This window comes from Phasianus colchicus, chromosome 4 (genome assembly GCF_987193195.1).
Source record: "Phasianus colchicus chromosome 4, bPhaCol1.hap1.1, whole genome shotgun sequence".
Lineage (NCBI taxonomy): Eukaryota > Metazoa > Chordata > Aves > Galliformes > Phasianidae > Phasianus > Phasianus colchicus.
The window spans coordinates 29,123,554-29,140,940 of record NC_143439.1 but is presented as its reverse complement, the minus strand read 5'-3'; the positions used below and the strand labels follow the sequence as shown (position 1 = coordinate 29,140,940).

Sequence of the window (17,387 nt, the reverse complement as noted above, 5' to 3'; positions counted from 1 at the left end):
AGAACAGGGAAAAGGATGAAATCTACCAGTTCACTTCTATGTGGTACCCTGCTGCTGTTCCTCATTCTCAGTTCATTTCAAAGCTCAGTATCCCACCATAAATGTGCTTTTTTTCTATGAAATAAGCCCTTACTGGTGCAGCCGCTAGCCTAGAGCTAAAGAACAGAAGGCCTTTCTTCCCTTACCCCTCTCTAAAATCATTAGCAGGTAACATAAGATCCAAGAATATGGAAGCAAATCCTCCATGCTATTGCTGTCCTACCAACTGACCTGGGTCAAATGCACTGCCAGCAGCTGAAGTGGAGCATGGCCTAGGGCTCATTACACAATTTCACAAGTGCTCACTCTTGTTAATACAAACCCTATGCCATTTAAGATCACAATAAATGCATAACATTAATACTACACATTTGAGACTCAGGTTCACGACCCCCATGACCATGTTTTCCTCTTCAATATAAGAACATAGAATCATAGAATCACAGAATCTTTAAGGTTGGAAAATACTTCTGAGATAATCTAGTCCAACCATCAGTCCACCATACCACTAAACCATATCCCTCAGTGCCCTACTTGGCAGAGGTGCTGCCCAAAAGAAGTAATAAGACAGAGGTGTTGTGCAAAGCAAGTAGCAGTTGTCCTGCATAGAACAATGAGAGAGGACAAAAATAAATATAGCAGACCAGATCTATACAAGGTGGTTAATACACTGCCTTTTGTGCTTTGGTTTCTTTGTGCATCACCATCTAGTAGGAAAGGCTTTCAGTTACATAAACTTCTGATATTCAAGCACAACAGCACTACAAGCAGAGGATAATTTTAATCTACAGAGATCAAATTATTCTTTGTGCAAACTGTGATCCTAAGGCTGAAGATGGAAGGTGCCCTTGGAAACATATTTTGCCTTTGGTAACCCATTTGGGAATTAGTCGTGCCCAGAGGGGCTGCCATGTGCAGACTGGGAGCATACCAAGTGGACAGAGCTTCCCATACCCATTACTCACATTACAGATGCACACTACAGACAGAGTCTCTATAGCAACAGCTATGTACCAAAAAGATGCCCACAAAGCTCTCTTCCCTGGACTTTCTGCTAATTCATTTTCGCTGTCCTCTCAACGTTAAGTAGAGCCTGTTTTTTACTTTAGCCTACTTTCTTGTCAACACAGGTTGAAAAATATCAGCTCAGAATGCCTTCTATGGAGTCATAAATAATTATTTTGAGAGCATATTGGAAGTCATATTTGTCAAGTTTGGAATAAGTATCTACTTGCAACTATCATGTTATTTTTTAAGTATGTTTAATCAGTGACTTTTATTTTGGCTTTGATGGGTGTCAAAAAGTACAGAGGAGTATGACTTCCCTTTGGACTACTATTCTGCACCAGGTGAAGTGAGGGTGAGAAAGAAATAATGCAGGAGTCTTTCTGGATCTAAATCAGAGAGGTCTGACAAAAACTGATGTAATGGAATAGTTGTATCAATAAGATAGAATTAAAAGATGCATACAAGTAGCAAGTAAATCTTACGACCCTTCAAGTGCAGAGATCTCTGCTTTCCTGCAGCAATGAATGGATTGTGTATGGATTTTCCCTCGACATGCTTCACAGAGCAGATCCTGCTTATGAACAGAGAGACATTCTTTTTCTTTGCTCTTTTAAGATACTGCATGTAATTTCTTATAAGAAAACAGCTCTATTTCTAAAGGCTATTCATGAGAGCTCCTTGCTACGCAGTTAGATAGGGGCCAGGCCACACAGATGGTGTAATGGATGTTACCCAGCAGGAGCTCCCCTCAAGCACCTCTGTTATGAGGAGCTATTGATGTCATCCTGTGGCTGCAGGATCTGAGCAGCATGGCACAGCCTGAAGGCCATGCTGGACACACACACAGAAAGGAACAACAGTAACTCTTGGCACCACCTTTACCTGGCTGCTTTCCAGTGGAGATTAACATTTGGTTGAACAGAGAAAGTCATTGCATCTAAACCCCATAAATCCTAATCCAACAAGGTATCTAGCATTAGACATGCAGTAACTATATGCTTAAACTTCAGCACTCACTTAAAAGATGATCTGTACTGATATGGGTGCACACATTGCCATGAATCAAATCAAAAAGATCAAATCCAACCCTCAGTGGTGACAATTTCAACTAACCACAGTGGGCACTGTGCCACTGTGTAAGAGGTGTTAGCAAACCGATAGAGTAAGCAATAAGATCATAGAAAAGTTGGAAACAGTATGTTCTTCTCTCTGTAGTCCTTATTTCTGCTCCTTTTTCCTGTATATTATTTTCACGCACTTTATCCCTATATATATATTATTTCTTATATATTATTTCACAAGCCATAAACCGCAGCCAAGCAAGCAAAGAAAACCAAACAACCAACAAATGAACAAAAACCCAGGCTGACTCTCTTTCAAACTGGGTGTCTTTCTCCTTCCTCTGGGGGAGAAAGAGGCAAAGATAGTTCAGATGGTTTGAGAACTGTTTCCAGAGTGCAATATTTTTTCAGAGAAAAATAATCACACACAAACAAAAATGGAAGAAAAAGAGTAAAGATCATTTCTCTTCCTGAAAATCCTACTTGAAGGATTGTTCTGAACATCATGACAAACACAAAACTACAAAATTTGTAGGTAAGAGTGTTAATTAAACAATAAACAAATGGCTTTACCTGGATACATCTTCTAATATATCTTTCTGAAAATCTACTTCCATTACTTATAATCACAGCTGTGAAAACAGAAAATCCCTTAGTGCTAAAGAAAATGTGCATTTCAACTTTGCGTGTTGCAGAGCATGCTGTGATAATGTTAAATCATAGGATACAGCTTAGGATAAAGTATGTCAAGGAATAGGTATATGCAACAGATTTGTCTACTTAGTATCCTGTCTAAGAAATTAGTGGTCATTCAGCAAACTGATTCTGTGCCAGCAGTGGGAGTTTTCAATTATTAGAGCTAGATCGGATCCAGGCATAATTTAGCATCAGCACATTTCTGATTGAAGGCTTTCTCCCACAAAGCATCTGATGAGGCTAAGAGATTCTTTTCTAATTCTGATTCCTCACAGTTGATTTTCCTCCTTGCTTTACATTTTCCCATAATTAATACTATGTATTTGCTAATTTAATGCCATTCTTTCTTCTTCTTATACATAATTTCTTTCCTCCTAGAGAAAGAAATATACAAAAACGTTGACACTCAGTTGAAAAGGAGAATGGCAAGAAGAGAAAAAGTTCTCTTGGAATTCCTGATTTTTCTCAAACCACTTGTATCCCAGTAGCATCAGTTCCCAGCACTACTAATCTTCCTAATCCTGCGTCTGCAATTAAGGCCCTCCTATGGCCAGGAGTTCAAAGACATGCACCAATTATCTCAGGCAGCAAAGGAAAGGGTTCACAGTTAGCACCAGATAATGCCTTCACTGATCTGTCAAGGCATGGAGCTGCAATTACAGAACCTTGTTAGCAGTGCAAACTGACTAACAGTGAAATGCTCCTTCACAAGAGTTTCCTTGGAACTGAGCCTTAACAGCCATATCAAGCAGGTCATTCCCTGCTAGTTGCTCAAAAGAATGTGATCCTTTTAAAAGGCTTGTGGAATTGCTCGCAGTCTGATAGCAAGAAAACATCCTTCCCAAAGCTTCTGACTACATTTACTCAAGGCACTACAGACAAAGGCAAAGACATCTACAGGAGAAAGAAAAGAAGAAACCAACCATCAGCCCAACCTTGGTAGCTGCCTATTATTGTACTGCAGGATGTAGCAGCATTTAGCTAAAGGCCTGTACATGCAAATGACAGCTGGGAAAGAAATACAGACTTACCTTTCACTCTTATTTGCTCCTCATCATCCTACAGAACCAAATGTGAGGGTGTACCAGTGGATATAGCTCCATCACATAGAGGTACTGGATGTTAGTGGTACTTCGCAGTTATTTTTGAATATAAATGTGTATGTACATATACACACATATATGTCTTTTTATATATATTCTCTTACAATTTTCTCTCCAGTGTTGTTTTTTTGTTGTTGTTTGTTTCTTTTTGTTTTCCTTTCTTAACACCTTTACCTTTACCTTTTCCTCTCAGAAGTTAATATGAAGAACAGGAGGTACAGGTTAGCCCTGTGAATGCCTGCAAGGATGGAGGCAAATGCTCAAGGGAAGGGTGTAACTGGGATTTACAGAGAGAACAAAAAAATTAGGCAAATAAATAACTGAATCAGTGGCTGGAACAACCACAGATCTTTGCTGGATATTACTATGAATGAGATGTTATGCTTCCCAGAATCACAGAATTGCCAGTGTTGGAAGGGACCTCAAGGATCATGAATCTCCAACCCCCCTGCCACAGGCAGGGCCACCAACCTCCTCATTTAATGCTAGACCAGGCTGCCCAGGGCCCCATCCAATCTGGCCTTGAACACCTCCAGGGACGGGGCATCCACAACCTCTCTGGGCAGCCTGTTCCAGTACCTCACCACTCTCTCTGTAAAGAATTTCCCCCTGACATCCAACCTAAATCTCCCCTCCCTCAACTTGAAACCATTTCCCCTCCTTCTGCAGTTATCTACCTTTCAAAGAGTTGATTCCCCTCCCCTCTGTAGGCTCCTTTTAGGTATTGAAATGCTGCAGTGAGGTCACCCCGCAGCCTTCTTTTCTCCAGGCTGAACAAGCCCAGCTCCTTCAGCCTTTCCTCATAGGGGAAGTGCTCCAGTCCCCCAATCATCTTTGTGGCCCTCCTCTGGACCCTCTCCAACAGCTCTCTGTCTTTTTTGTACTGGGGGCTCCACACTTGGACGCAGTACTCCAGATGGGGCCTCACAAGAGCAGAGTAGAGGGGAACAATCACCTCCCTGTCCCTGCTGGCCACCCCTCTTTTGAAGGAGCCCAGGATCCCATTTGCCTTCCGAGCCGCAAGGGCACACTGCTGGCTCATGTTAAGTTTTTCATCCATCAAGACCCCCAGTTGCCTAACTTAGTTCCAACTTGTTATTCAATCTGTAAAGCCATTACTAGCTGAACAGCGATTAGTAAAGCAGAAGGACGACGCTTTGATTATGCCTTAATTATTGCCCTGCAACTGATCTTTGCAGAGAGGCTCTATAGTCTTAGCCTTCCCTGTCACTCTCCGCAACTCACATCTGAGCCATAAATAACACTATTACACCTGTTTAAGATCAGAACCAAATGTGTTTTCACTGATTTCCAGAATAAGCTGTAAGTCTACAAAGCTTTGTTTGCCTTCCCCCTCCTTCCTAGTCCCATGCATCAAAAGGAGATATTTGGTTAACAGCTAATTAAACACTTCCAATGAGCAAGCCAGAGCTCTGTAAATCCACATCTTCCTAGCCACACATTGTTTAGAGTCAGCTGAAAGTTTTGAGTTTGCATTTTGCCAAGTTGAAGGCTGCATTCACACAAATGGAAATTGTGAAGCAAGCAGAGATAAAGCAAGACAGCATGCTCTCAAATAGAGGGATATTAAGTGAAAAAAAAAACACCATGACTCTCTTTAGGTAAAGACCTGAAGATATCTCCTTAATAATGAGGTGCCATGCTGGCTTATTAGATCCCTGATCATTTAAAATGTAAATCCTAACAAAGGCACAAAGAGGTACAGCAAATAGAAGGAGTGGGTTGGCTTTTAATAAAAGAACATGCCATCTGCTTCTTTTATCTCCCAATGAATCAAGCATTGCCATCTTTGCAATTAGCACTGACAAACAGCAGACTCCCAGGAAACAGGACAGTGAGTTACAGTGGATTGGTTTTGCATCCTCAGCTGAACAAGCAGGGGATCAAGACTTGTTTCACTTTATGAGATGATTGCAGTTCCTGCCCAGAAAAGCACAAAGGTACAGATAGCAGTGACTTAGGTATGCACATCACCACATCCTCCTGAAGCTGTGGTTACACCACTCTGGAAGTGGCATTTTAAATCCATGGAAAGCCATAACTAGGTGGAAGTGGGACTCCTATCTCCTTTCATTCCTACTGACTTAGCAAGGAACACAGATAGATGAAGAATTAATCCCGCGGGAAGGTCATGATACCCTCATAAAAATTCATAGTAGAAAATGTTTTGACCTGAAAATTGGAAGAGGAAGACAGTTGTCTTCTGAAAGGCAATCTTGTTTACTTTATTGAAAGTCCTTATCAACTCTCTCTTCACAAAGCAAATTGCTGGAAAGACACTGAATTGACTGTTTCAGCTCCTTCTACAGGCAGCCATAAAAGGGGCACTGATATATTAAAAGTGATCATTTTCAGTGTTTACAGATTGTTACAAAGGGAACTAGCGTTTTGCCTATCCCTCTTAGGAAAGAGAGGAAATGGCAAGCTATTCACTTCATTGCAGTTTTGCTGGTCTGCACAGGAGGGAGACACAATTTACCTCTTAAGGCAGTCACAAAAGCTCTGCTTATTTACACCCACAGGAGACACTACTTACTTGCAAACATGCATTTAGGGATTTGATGGTGGAGGAAAAAAACACACAGGGTACCCATGAAACATGCAGAAAGCATTCACATAAAGAGAGAGATATACAGTAAATAAGTAAGAAACTGAATAAATAAACTTGAGGTATTTTCTGAATTTTTTTTTTTTTTTACAAAATACATAGTACATGAGTATCCCAGTTAGACCTGTTAGTCTTGTCAATGTAAGCTTATCCATTTTCCTAGCTGAACTTGTTGGAGGGCATTTGCTGAGAAACGTGATTGATGCAGGATCACAGGACATGTAAAATTGCCCAACTGCATTAAAAGCAGTCTAATTATGCCACTGGTTCCAGAAACTAGGGTTTCAGATGGGATTAGATATCATTCACTTGCAGTAATTTACAGTGACATTAGGAAAAATTCTCTCCTGGAATTCTTTTCTATTTCTTAGATAGTATATGAAGTTAAAGGCAACATTTACTAATTAAATGCTTCATTTAGCAACTCCAGGCCTGCAATCCCAGAAAAATTTCATACTGTGACAATGTGCATTGAAATCTGTAGAACAGTATAACTTAAGATCTATTTCTAAGTCAGGTAAACACTGAGAACATAAATTTATCTTATTTAGAGATACTTGTACATGCTCACTACTGCAGAAAAGGCTAGTCAAAAAGCACAATTAAATTTTATAGAGAAAATTAACAGTTCAAAGATGATTTCCAATGCTGGAATCTTTTCACAGACTGCTTTAATTTATAAAGAGTTCTTTTAAATATGGTTCACTGTGTTTTGATGGGTACGACCTACTTCTTGTTTTTTAACTGCCTCTCTCCAGAAAAAAAAAAAAAAAAAACAAAAAAAAAACGGCAAGAGAATAAAGGGCTGAGATAAAATGAGCACTTCCTATTTATTTTGAAGCAAAAACATTCAGAAATTGCAAAAAAGATGGTTGGTGAAATGATTTTATTATGAATGCTGTTGCAAACAAATAGCATTCAAATAAACTGTAGTTCTTTTGCAAAAAGTAGCTGAAAGAAGCAACACTGCTAATGGCCTATTTTTGATCAAAATTCTCATACAAATAAGCAACACAGACTTCTACCTGCTCTACTATTATGGCTTTCAACTTTATTTCAGGATCAGTGGCTTGCCCAAGCTGTAGAGTAAGATGGATATACTCTATACATGAGCTTGATTTTTAACGTGACCTAAATGAACAGTGTACATGATTCCCTGGCAACAGCCACACCACACTGCAAAATATTTAATGTCATTATTAGAAACCTCAGACTTCTCACTTGCTACATCGAATTTTGTTACGACTCCTTGCAGAAATCAAGCATCATTCCTAACAATTTAGTTAAGTCATGTTAGTGATCTAACTTTTAAATTTAGTTTATTTAAGCCACTTCAAAAGAGCACAAATTAGCAAAGAAGGACTGGGTAAGTAAAACAGATCTATAAATCTTGCAAAGAGCCAGATTTATTGTCTGTGAGAGCATGGAAGGAAAGTTCCCCAAGTCCATAGAAGTCCATGCAGAAAGCATGAACGTGAATGAGGAGTAAGATTAAAGGATGCTACAGATTTGGTGTGTCCTGTCCTGGGGATCTCCTAGTCCCTTTTCCTGTGGTGTCATCCACTTTTTTTTTTTTTACTTGTTGTGGTGCACAAAGCTAGATATGGTTCAAAACAACCAGATAATTAGGTCAGCAAGGGAAGCAACATAACACAGCCCTGTGCTGAGCGAAAAGGACAGGCAGAGTTTTGCAACAGAGCATTCTCTGTTCTTAGTTAAAGCAAGGAGCCAGAACGTTTTTGCCTTGTAAACAAGAGATCCTTATAGCCAAAAGAGCAACCATAATTTTCCACTCCAAATGACAAAGGTGGTGTATAAGCACAGCTCCCTTCTCTCTCAAAAATACAGCCAGCATAGTTGTCCTTCTCCCAGTTAACTGTTTTAACTAAAGGATTGAAAGAACACATACACTTTAATAGTTAGCCAGATCACTCAGGTGTGGGGCAGATACCTTAAAAATTTCAGGGGAAAGAACAACAATGTTAAAGACAACAACTCTGATATAAGCCTAAACTCATTATTCTTATACTTAAAGACAGCATAATGTTCAGAAGTATTCCTCACGCATCGCAAAACTTGTGGGCACTTTAGAAGGACAGTTTCAATTTCAAGAACAGCTTAAAAACAGATAAATGGTGAAACTGGAGCAAGTGAGAGATGGCATTGCCTCCTCCCTCCCACTGGATCTAGCTTGCCTAAGATGGATGTCTGAAATAGGTCAAATGACAGAATTCACAAAAAATCCATCACTCCAAATCTACCCTTCAACAGCAGGCATATGGCATCATCCATCCCTTAAGTATTCTTTCAGCTTCCCCTTCCAGTTCTCTGAGGCAGGTATTACGGTCCAGAGGCTCATAACTGCACACTAAGTGGAGTACGTAACTTGTACAGTTCATAAGTCACCTGCTCTAGTATAAAATGTAACAAAAAAAACCAGAGAGCATGGACATGCTGAGTAGCATGAAACTGAGTGAGAGGGGATTAACAAGGAACAGGGAGCAAAACCACATGGAACAGATGAAGTAGCTTTACATCTTTAGCTGTATTTAAGTTTGCTTGACATTTACGGAGGTTACAGTTCACGCAAAAGTGGTAGAGTCAGTGGGTTCTTGTGATTCTTGCCCTGTTATTTTGAACAGCATGAAATCTGCTGACTGGCTCCAACTTCACTGTGGCTAGTAGGGACAGAGGGGAATGAGTTGAAAGCTATAACACACCAAAACAAGTGGGCCTTCCAATGGGATATTTATTCCGACTTGCAAATTGGTTTATCTACAGGATTCATAGTTTCAGAATAGTGAATACCACAGAATACTTACCAAAGATGAAGCTGGAATTTTGCATAGGAATATCTTACTTAAAATTCAGAATATCTCACGAATTCTGTGGGGACACAGAAATATACTCTATGATAGGTGTCCGGTCTAAGTTGTTCTCCTTTCTGACATTATGATTAGCAAGAAATGTTCATGAACAACCTAAAGATTAAGGATTATTTACAGAACTATTCAGTCAGTAATTCTGAGTACTTCTGAGAAAACTGTCATGTTTTGAACACTTTGCTAATGGAAAACAGCCAAAATTTATCAAAGAAATTAAATATAAATTATTTAGTGAGCTTTAGTCACAGCCTTCTTCTGGAGGGGCAGGAAAAGCTTGTGTGCGGTGCTGTTTGATCTCTCCTCCTTTGCAATATTTGTATTTTACTACTGAGGTGGTTGTATAATTAAGGCATAGGACTGCTGAGATTGCTTACTTTTAAGGATTCTTTTGGTAAGCCTCTGGGCAAATCAATTAGTGCTAGATCCATGTAAGAACCTACACCAAACTTCTGGTTGGCTCTGCAGTCTCCTTTTTTCTCCTAGCATTGGCTTTGGGCCTTTGAATTCATGTCACAACATCTATGCTCCATCCACTCTATTTAGGCTATTTAGACTGAACACAGGGCAGCGCTGCTACAGCTAATAACCAGACACAGATCTCAGGTGGCATATTTGTGGCCACCATAAAGATAAAAAATAACTCCCTGACAAACAGTTGACCTCTGCTCTAACTCCACCACTATCCATCTGAAAATGACATTCCAGCTGTGTTATATACTATTGTTCAACTCCAGAAAAAAGTTCTGTCTTTAATTAAAACCCTTGTGCAAAGTGGGCTGAGCTGGTTGGTCAGGTTCCTGCAGGCTTTAGAAGGGCATTTTGCTGCACAGCCCTCATCTGTTTTAAGAAGTTCAATGTTTTCACACCTAAATCTTAGAAGAGACAAATGAAATTACTGAGTACTGAGGAATAATGCCAAGTACAAAACATTTTTTTGCATGGTCTGACCTCCGAGCTGTGCTTGTGTCAGGACTAGATGTCCAGGAGTGTCCCTACTGATTTCCACTGTCTACATGGCATTGTGAAGTTGCTTAAGCACTTAGTCATCTGTTCGTCTCAGCTGCCATTGCTGGGACCTCCCAGGCAACTGTAAATAAGACATTTTAATCACATCACAGTGTGCTTCAGAAAGGAATTTCCTACCTGCTAGAAACAACATGTTTTTAGCCAGATTTTCATACAAAAATGCCTGAGACCTATCCGTATTCAGTCTAAAATGTTACATCAGAAGCACTAACAGCTGATAGGCATGGCAAAAAATCTTTAAACACCTGCATACTTCTACAGCAAACAAATGTGAAGTGGAAACAAAATCCAACAATACAGATGTCATTTGAACAACTGAAATAGCTTTTAGTAAATATTTTATAGACGCACACACAGAAAATATAATAGTGTTTTAAGATCTAACATCCAAGGATATTTACATGAAATTCTGGCAGCCTGGATGCAGTGTTGGGAATTAGTTTGTACAAGATTTCTCAAAAGTTTTAAAATCATTTTTTTTTTAGCCATGCAAAGCTGATATACATTTAGCCTGTAAAAACCTTCTCAGTAACAAACTCAACATCTTGAAGATGACGTTTTAAGGGAAGATCTAGTGTTAGAAGCATCTATTTCATTAGCAGACAGAATCCTCACCTACCCCTCCAGTGGCTTTATGAAGCTGTTCGGGGACAACAATGGCTGAAATAATGTCATTCTGTCATATTGTCACCTTCACTCTACAAAGAAAAGGAGTCAGGGTAGCTTATTGCTCTGCTACTCTTGCCAGGGATGGGGCACATGTCACAGAACACATTCATTTATAAGTCTTGCAAGCAGAAAATCTCAGCCTGGGTTATACAGCCTTGTTGCAAATCACCTGTTCTGCTGTCACCTGCCCCACTATGGCACAAAGCACTGGTCATTTGCTGAAGTAGCACTCACATGTATGACTCTGGAAGGCACTGTCAGATTATATAACAAGAATATATCTGAACAGAATAAAGGATAAAGTTTTGAGTATTTTATAGCCAAGTCATAGGAAAGATGCTTGTAATAAATAAAATTAGCAAAAAAAAAATGAAGGATTTCATGGAGGAATGCTTCATTGTTAAAACAGACACACACACACACACATACACACACACACACAACCATCAATACCTAAACTAATTGGCCTATTTTGTGGTAGGATAGGAATACTCATATTTATGCAAGGAACATAGCAGTGCATGTATCCTACCTACTCATTAGAGGATACATCTCTTATTGACAGAAAGATTCTAATTACAGTATAACCACCTTTAGTCTAGAAATAAATTTATGGTAGTGAATGTTAACTAAAGCACAAGAGTGACTACTGAGTAGAACAGGCCAAGTGCGTGATGACTGTGCAATATGCACTCCCTGCCTTGGCTGGTAGCAGAGGGACATTATGAGGGATAGAAGGAGCAGGAAGCTAAAAGTAGGATGGAGATTATACAGAAGACAAGGTCACCCACCAAATCCTTGTTTCTTAGTTAGAGAGATATGGATTTGACATATAGATAGAATATTCAGTGAATAAGAAATCAGTTGGAAGATCTCAGTCAGAGAGTTGTGGTCAATGGCTCCATGTCCAAGTGGAGGCTAGTAATAAGCAGTGTCACTCAGGGGTTTATCATGGATCTGGTACTCTTTAACATCTCTATCAAGGAATAGACCATGAAAGTGAGTGCACCCTCAGCAAATTTGTTGATGACATCAAGCTGAGAAGCAAGGCTGTTACAGCAGAAGGAAGGGATGCCATCCAGAGGCAGAGGGATCTTAGTAAACTCAGAAGGTGGGCCCTTGTGAAACAAATGAGGTTCAATAAGCAAAGTACAAGGTTTTGTGCTTGGGTCAAGATAATTCCAGATATGTATACAAAATGGGAGAAGAATTCCTTGAAAATAGCCCCACTGAGAAGGACTTAGGAGTCCTGGTTGGTTAAAAACTTCCCCTGATCCAGCAGACTGTATTTGCAGATTGGAAATACAATGGTATTCTGGGTTACATTGGAAGAGAGGTAGCCAGCAGGGCAAGAGAGTTGATTGTCCCCCTCTACTTTGCCCTTGTGTGGCCCCAGCTGAAGTATTGCATCTAAGTCAGTCTAGGGCTCCCAACATAGGAAAGATGTGGAGCTGTGGGAAAGAATCCAAAGGAGGGTCATGAAAATGATCCGAGGTCTGAAGCATCTCTCCTATGAAGACAGGATGAAAGAAGAGGGCTTGTTCAGACTGGAAAAGAGAAGTCTGCAGGGAGACCTCATTGCAGCCTTCCAGTATTTGCAGGGAGTTAATAAACGAGAAGGGAAAGCAACTTTTTACAAGGGTACATAGTTATAGGACAAAGGGGAAAGTTTTGAAATTAAAGGAGGGGAATTTAGATTGGATGGCAGGGGAAAGTTTTTTTACTTTGAGAATAGTGAGGTGCTGGAACAGGCTGCCCAGAGAGATTGAGGATGCCTCATCCCCTGGAGGTGTTCAAGGCCGGATTGAATGGGGCCCTGGGCAATCTGATCTAGCACTTGATCTAGCAGTTGGCAACTCTGCCTGTTGCAGAGAGGATGGAACTTGATGATCCCTGGAGTCTCTTCTAACCCAAGCCATTCTATGGCAGAACAGATGAGAGCCTTAAGAAACAGCTCTCTTTCAGATGAGATTTCCTTCCAAAAGAGCATTTCTTACTCAGGAATTATCCAAGGAATCTACCTTAGCATTCTGTTAAGAATGTAATTTCAAACACTTGTTTCAAAAGAGGAAGGCAGCTGTGGTTAGATCCAGGTGCCCTGAATTGGTTTGGTATTTTACCTGGTAATAAATGAGTGCCTCAAAGAGCACAGAAGTGGATGAGTTTCTAGGGGGCTTTCCCATCAGTTGAAGGCAAATTTTTCACTATGACTTTCTGCTCTATAGTGCATCCTATCTAATACCTTTCAAGCTGCGTGCCAAGACTCTGGCCTTTTGATTCAATGCCAGTCCCAAGAGGTGGGAAGTGATTTTCTAAAGCACCTTTCAACTCATAGGATATTGAGAGCCTGATGTAAGCCTTAGAAAAAATCTGGAGGCCTTGTCATACACACTTATCTCTGTATAACCCAAGGAGCTGGGCACCAGGTTGTGGAGGTAGCTTGTTTCTCATCTTGAAATAGATGCTTGTTCAGAACAAAACCACTGAAATAAAATGACTGCTTTTTAGTAGTGTGAGCAATGTGGCAATACCACTTGCCTGAATGTCATTAATAGAGATTGAAACACAATGGGAATAAAAGTCTGAGTTCCAGTAAATCCAGATGTGACGTCTGGAAACCTTAGGGGGGGAATCAAAGTTTCTCAGCTCTTATTCTTAAACCTTAAATACAAATAGAATTGTTTCAAGCTTTATTTTTTCCCCTGAAATATATTCATATCTTTATATGTGTTTCCATGTTACTTTATAGTACAACCTTCTGTGGCAGTAATTTCCTCTGTGACACTGCTAAACACAGGAGGACTCAGCAATTCCATATATATATTTCAATATATATATATATAGCATATATATAAACACATATGCAAGTATTACAGAACCCAAAGATTTAGAACCCCACTCACAATTTTTCTAACTCCCTAGGGCGGTTATTCTTTAACTTAAGTTGCAACAGAAGACTGCTTCTCCTTTTGAATACTACTGAAAAACAAAACGCAAAATGGTATAATGATCACTGACCTATTTTATTAGAAAGCCTCATAGAGAGGTCATCTGTAATACATTATCAGCAGACCAGTTTATGCTATTTCTACCCAGTATAGTATATAGGTGAATATTTAATGCATCTACACGTTTGATACATTATCTCCTGAAAACCGTAATTATGAGGAACTAAGAAGAGTTTAAGGGGCTAGTAGGAAGGTGGTCTCAGCAGAAGGTAGCAGGTATTTGGGCTGCCCCAAAGGAGTCCAGGGCTGCTGCTTTAAGATAAGGGTTTATTTATTTTTTATATTCTATACCAATTTTAATGAAGTTCATACTGCTTGCTAGCTTTGGGACCATGGGGTACAATTTATAGGTATCAATAACTCACTTCTTTTTTTTTTACACTTCAGTAAAACATTCTGGCATAGTTACAACATCCTGCTACCCTGCAACTGGATGGACAGTGACAAGTGCTTAAAGTATAGAAAAGAAAAGAATATTATTAAACAAATACAAAAAGTTAAGTTTTCAGATTCACAAAACTCTTAGTATTTTTACTTCCAAGTGCAAGAAACTTACCATTGACCTTGTCCTCACTAGCATACATGCAAGTGTACAGTTAAGAGATGCCCACCAGAGGATGACAGAGGGAAAACTGAGAGAACTGGAAGACATTGCAAGTGTTAACTAAATAGCTTAGCTCTAGAAAGTGGTTGAGCCCAAACACACTATGACATTCAAATAACCATTCTCCTTCAGTCATAAGTTCAGTGTGGTGATGAAGCATTAAACAAAGCTGTTCAAGTGTTGTCCGCATCTGAAAAAGCAAGTTCATGCCAACAAGGAAACTGGCCCTATCTCCTGTAAGTAATAAGATTATGCTGGAGCTTGCCACAGAAGTGCTGGTTTCAGTTGGAGCGATGAAATACACTAGGGAAAATCTGTACTTTAGACAGTGATATGCTGTTAGGATATAGCAAATTCTTCCCGGTGGGAGTTTATCAGCTGGGGAAAACTTTCCTCAATGCACAATTTGCATGAAATGCTGTGGACCATGATAATTCTCATTAAACTTTCACACATGATTTTAACTTACAGCTAAGAATGACTGTAAGAATGTGGTTATCCTTGCCTCCCATGTGTCTCATTAAACTGTATTAACTTTGTATTGACAACTTTACCTAATGACAGAGGAAGTAAATCCAACACAGTTCTTATGGACCTGCGTGTGCTCTCATCTTTCAGTGTCTCATATTCTTAGCCCTCAAAGAAAGAGACTGCATACTCATATGAACTGTTCTGCTGTATCTTATCCACTGCATCATGTGCTACAATAATACAGCGTCAGCCACAAGATGTATATTCCTTATGCTACAGTTGGCAACAGCCAGAAAAAGCCCTCATCCTTCTTATTCCTACTTTTACAGGAAGAATTGTCTTAAAAATAGGAAACCAAGGGATATTTCACAGTTCTTTCTCCAACCCAGGGGTAGAGAGGACTTTCAAGCAGAGATGCAGAGCTGTGTCTCTGATGGAAGCCGGTGTGGTCATCTCTTCCCATGTACTTGCTCTGGCTGTCAAGCATGAGCATAGCTGGGAATTTTGTGCAGAAAGGCTGTGTATGGGAAGCTATTTGCAGAACAGTTTAAACAAGCTTATTGTACCTACAAAATCCAAAAGCAAAACTGTTGTTTATAAACTACAGTTTCTATACAAAATGGAGACTTAACAAAAGCCAACAGCACTCCCATAACCAGTGACTTATCGTACTCCTGGGATAACCTCTGGTAATTTTAAGCATAAAATAAATACTTGGAGGGAGGCCTACAATGTTTTATGACACACTGTTACAGTACCTCTCTCTGACTCTTTTTATCTCAGCTGCACATCCCTAAAACTGCTTGGTTTGTGTTCTTTCTCTTTTTTCAACTTCCTTTTATTATTTTTGTGCCCTCTCCTTTAGCTGGGCTTAAAGGACACTATATATTTCATTACCATTGCATTTAAGCTTAAAAAGTTAATAAATGTCTGCGGAAACAAAACCAGCCAAGAACCACGGGAGTTGCTATGGGAACATACATTACAATTGAATCTGCTGTGACATCTAAAAGACCTCTAAGAAATGTAAGAAGACATTTCTTCGTGTCAAAATTGGTTGAGTTGCTCTTCTTCTGTTTGGAGTCAGATTCTGCCTCAATATCTCCTTCTCCTGCTTTCATATAGAGCATTCGAAGAGCAGAGCACAGTTCGAATCTGGCTCCAGGGGTCTGTTTTGGTGGTGGTGGGTGTTCTCCATGAACCACAGGAGATCAGACCTCATCTCTTTTTGCAGTTCGAAGCCCTTATACCATCTTTAGACAGTGGAAGAGCTACACGGAGAGGAAGAGTGAAAAGAAAGGAATTGTTTTGCAGAGGGACAGGCTATTAACTACATCTAAGCTAAGATAGTTATATTAAAAACCCATTGATACTTTTTATATGAATAGCTGTTCACTATTACAGGTAGAGCTGCTAGTATATCTTTTAAGGGATTTTTTTCAGAAAATGGCAAGAAAAAAAACCTCACACATTTTACACTGATGAAGTGTTTAAACCTTCAGAAGAGAAAAAATAAAGAACTAAAACAACACTTTTCAGATCGCTTCACAGGAAAAATAGAATTTTCACCCTAATTTGAGAGGAAATATAGAGATGAATTCTGAGAAGACATAATTACATATAAAAGATTCACAAATTGGCTCATTAGAATTCTTGAAGTTCCTAAATTTTCATCACCACATTATAGGAACAAGGATGGTGCTATTACAGAGAAGAACATTTTCTTCTTCATGTTTTTCAATGTCAGTTTTGTATCCATTTAAGAATAAGAGAAATTAAAAAGGAAAAATTAAAGCCTTACTCTGTAGTTAAGACAATTGGAAGAAATGTTGGATCTCCTCAGGTTATTAGAGGAGAATCATTTTTAAGGCTTTGAAAGTGACTCAGTTACTGAACCATACATTTCTACTTTTTCTTACAACCTTGGTTTTCTCATATAAACACTGCCACAGTTTTACTACCTGTTGTGCTGTTGGATCTAGCAATAACAATAATTCATAAAGAGAAAATGACAATAAACATTTTTCTTTATTCCACAAAGCCCCTTTATGGTATGCTGTTCTGTGCATACATAGTCTTTGCTTGTGTATAGGAAATCTTTAAAATGCAAACTGTCAGGCAAAGTTAAACGTGAGCAAGTGCCACAGCAGTATAGAAGGGAACTACTCAAAAGCCCTCCTCTAGGCCG

At 39.4% G+C, this 17,387-nt stretch overlaps 1 long non-coding RNA gene across 3 annotated transcripts in view; it reads right to left on the bottom strand.

Moving 5' to 3' along the window:
* The window catches only part of LOC116231132 (uncharacterized), a 246,572-nt gene that overhangs the window by 50,088 nt on the left and 179,097 nt on the right, over positions 1–17,387 (bottom strand). Inside the window, exon 3 of one of the 3 annotated variants that reach the window (XR_016465995.1) lies at positions 16,178–16,470. The exons of the other annotated variants lie outside the window; for them this stretch is intronic. This is a non-coding gene — a long non-coding RNA (uncharacterized LOC116231132). Of the gene's footprint in view, positions 1–16,177; positions 16,471–17,387 lie in introns of those variants that run through there. 3 annotated transcript variants of the gene reach the window in all.